The 3,479-nt window shown below is 36.0% G+C and overlaps 1 long non-coding RNA gene across 1 annotated transcript; it reads right to left on the reverse strand.

Moving 5' to 3' along the window:
- Positions 1 to 243: 243 nt before the first annotated feature.
- Positions 244 to 1,387, reverse strand: LOC143418745 (uncharacterized). The gene is made up of 2 exons (XR_013098759.1): positions 1,086 to 1,387; positions 244 to 491 (listed from the first exon to the last, which is right to left on the reverse strand). It is a non-coding gene; the product is annotated as an uncharacterized LOC143418745 (long non-coding RNA).
- Positions 1,388 to 3,479: the final 2,092 nt, after the last annotated feature.

Below are 3,479 nucleotides of genomic sequence, written 5' to 3' on the forward strand. Positions count from 1 at the left end.
AGTGTTAATTTAACTCTTTTTGGAGAGTTGGTACGTTAACTCTGATTTAGTGTTAAACACCAAATCTGTCTGGAGTTAATAATTTAACACTTGGTGTTAAGAGTTTATATATTAACTCTCAAAGAGTATTTTAGTTTAACTACGTAAGAGTTATCTTCTAATTCATTCTAAAAAGCGGGAATTTTACTGTTCTGAACTTCTAGAAATTTCTTTTGGAAATAAACATTTACTAAAAAGATGCAATGGTTTTTGAAAAACATTTATTCTGAACTGTGCACCACAATTTCAAAACATTTTCTGAAAGATGTAACAGTATACATGTTCTCACTTTCATTAGAATTTTGTTTATCAAAAGGTCTGACATGGTAAATGCAAATAACAGCATCTCATCACTTATTTCTTCAATACAATATGCATGTCCTTCATTCATCCCTTTGTGGAACTTCAACGCACTTCTGCTCTCCCCCATATTCCATCTTCACAAGCATATCCTGTGCGGAGATTGAATAAAAATTAGTTGACACTAATTAATGGCACAAATAATCCAGTAAACAATTGCAGCACAGTAAAAAAAAAAGGAATCCTCTTTGAGCCATTACTTGCGTAAAGTATTTTCCCAAAAGACAAAGACACAGGCAACAGGTAATACTGAACTAAATGTAAAACCTCAACCTTTTTCATTTTTACCTAAACCGTGTGCACAAAACTCTGGAGGGATCTATGCTAACGTAGAATCCAGTCAGGACGTCAGCTACTACTGTTAGCTCGTGTTTTTTTGTTTTGTTTTGTTTTTTTCGTTTTTATAGCCGATCGTTTTCAGGCTTCAAGTAGCACCATTATACCAACATTTCACGTTCTACACATTGTTTTAGGTGTATTTGACCAAAAGTTTGACTGAAAATTCACATGCAAGCTTTTTTTCAAAGCTGTGGTATTTGCCCGCAAACAATACCTTTCAGCTAGCTAAAACAGAATATTATGCTATCAGCGAGCAACATGGCTAATGCCTTTCACACAGCTTTGTCTCAACTCCAAAGAGCCACAGAAGTAAAAGCTCATAATAATAATTGAAAAAAATGACTTACCAAGCATGGCAAACAACTCAAATATGTAGAGCAAAATGTTCTGAAACGGCTTCACTTCAGCTTCGATTGGAGCCGTGCTGGGGGCGGAGTCTGTGAATTCACTCTATTGGTGTCATAGCCCCTGTAGGAGTTCAGAGTTAAGAGGTCAAGAGTTAATGTTTCCATTGTAACACCTCCAGATTTGACAGAGAAACACTCATTTTTAACACTCGATTTTAACTACTATCATTTTACACCTCAGAGTTACATTAAAAGAATGTGACTCTGCTTAGAGTAAAATTAACTCTACTTTTGCAAGAAGACTATTAACACCAAAACATTTAACACTTTTGAATTTGCTGTAATGTTAATCATAGTCTTATTGCATATGAATCTTGTAGATGTTGTTTGTTTGTTTTTTAAAAAAATGTCTATAGTTAGTCTAAAGTTTTGTGAGGACTAGCAACTTTAACACAATACAGAGTGTAGAAGGCAAAGCTCAGCTCTGCCCTGGACATATGAACAAGAGATGAGCATTTCTAGGCTTCACCCACTGTGATTTTTAAAAAGTTTGAAAGTGTCTCCCTGTGCACTAGGATTTCTGCCTGCACATTTTTACTGCTTTTAAATAAAAAAACATTTAAAAAAGCAGTGATGGTGGAGATCTCTGTGAGCAGGCTGTAAATTTAGAGTGGATAACTTTCTGCATCTGCCTCATCCAGCGAGTGACTCATTTTGAAACAAAATCAGCTGCATATAATTAATGTATGATTTAACTTATTTTCTAGAATCGTCATTGGCCCAGTGTCATTTGTAATATTTTGTAGTTGAACTAAGTGACTTTGCAAGAAACTCATAGTCTTGTAGTACTCTGAAAATGCACAGTTGTTGCCTCTTTGTCATAAAACCAACAGCGAAATGTGTGAACCTAATCAAAGATTGTGTGAAACCTGAATTTACACCATCAATCCAATCTCCAAATGATTTCATTACCTATTTTTAGATAGAAAAGAAAGATAATTGACAGTCTTGTGATATGATTGCAGAGTAATAGGCCAAAACTACTGGCATCTCGCAATTTGAATTAAATGAAACTTAAAGTAGACATTTTTGCCATGCTTGCTAATGCACCATTTTTATGTGAGACTGGGTTTAAAAAATGGACTTGCAAAGTGGTGTTTTATGTGGAGAGAATGGTGGGGAAGCAGTTACTTTGGATAACTGCAAAATTTGCACAGTTTCACATTTCTCTTCCCACATTGTGGAGATTAACCTTGTTGCTACTTAAAGAGATCCTGAAAAGCTTGTTGCCTGCCAACAAACATCCACAGGAACCAGCTATTTTATAGTGATTACATTTTTTGTTCTTGAGAGATTTTTCACATTAAATGCAACTTTTTTTTTAAACTTTCAGTTTTGGTGCAAAACGGTGGGTTGGCACAGAGTAAATGAGCCCAGAATCACATAAAGCAGAGGTAGCACCACTAAAAGTATGTTTATCAATCCCAGTATGTGGAACATTTGCTTAAGTGACCTATTGCCTAAAGGCAAACAGTCACATCTGTGGTATAAGTGTCAAAGTATGGGTAAAATACCAGACTTTCTCAAGTATAAGTAGTGTGAGAGTGTGATTAAAATGGAGAGTGTGACACAGAATACAATTCTGAGATGTTTCAAAAACCCTAATCACTCGGTTGCAATGGGAAGCACATTCCTGCACAGTTGTGGCCATGAACAACACGGATTAGAGGCTGAGGATCAGAGTGTGACGCCTCAGTTGGAATACAGTCTGTCTGTCTGCATACCAAACAGCTAATTTTGTGGCCTGTGCTCCAGTGAATTCTCTCACATAAAGACTTCAGTCACAGACTGACCCACAGACATTGTAATCGCTGCTAATGTCAGAGTTCGGCTCTTAACGAGAGAAACCAGCTGGGAATGATTTCACGGACTAAACCGTAATCAGTACCCCACTGTCTCAGCAACGAGAGAGAAAATGTCATAAGGAGCTCTGTCATATCGTGTAAGAAGTTTCATCAAAGTATTTACTTTACTGTCTTGTCATAGTCCATCCACTTTTGCTGCAGGGTTTCATCAATAATAACCAGTGTCGTGGTCATTGTTTTAAAAAGTATTGTATTATAAAATTACAAATTGCGTGTTACTTTTCTTAAAAGTAATGCAGTATGTAACATAATTACTCACCATAGAAAGTAATTTTTTACGCTACTCTTTACATTACTTTCACATTTCTCCATAAAATGACCTAAAATGTACCATCTTATAATTACAGATGGCTATAACCAGTTAAAAATATAAACCTGCAGGCTACAGTCCCACAAACCGCACAATCGTTTTTAAGTATTTACATATAACCACAGTGCCAACAATGCAAAGATGAAAACCAGCCTAAGG

Source organism: Maylandia zebra, linkage group LG5, assembly GCF_041146795.1.
Source record: "Maylandia zebra isolate NMK-2024a linkage group LG5, Mzebra_GT3a, whole genome shotgun sequence".
Lineage (NCBI taxonomy): Eukaryota > Metazoa > Chordata > Actinopteri > Cichliformes > Cichlidae > Maylandia > Maylandia zebra.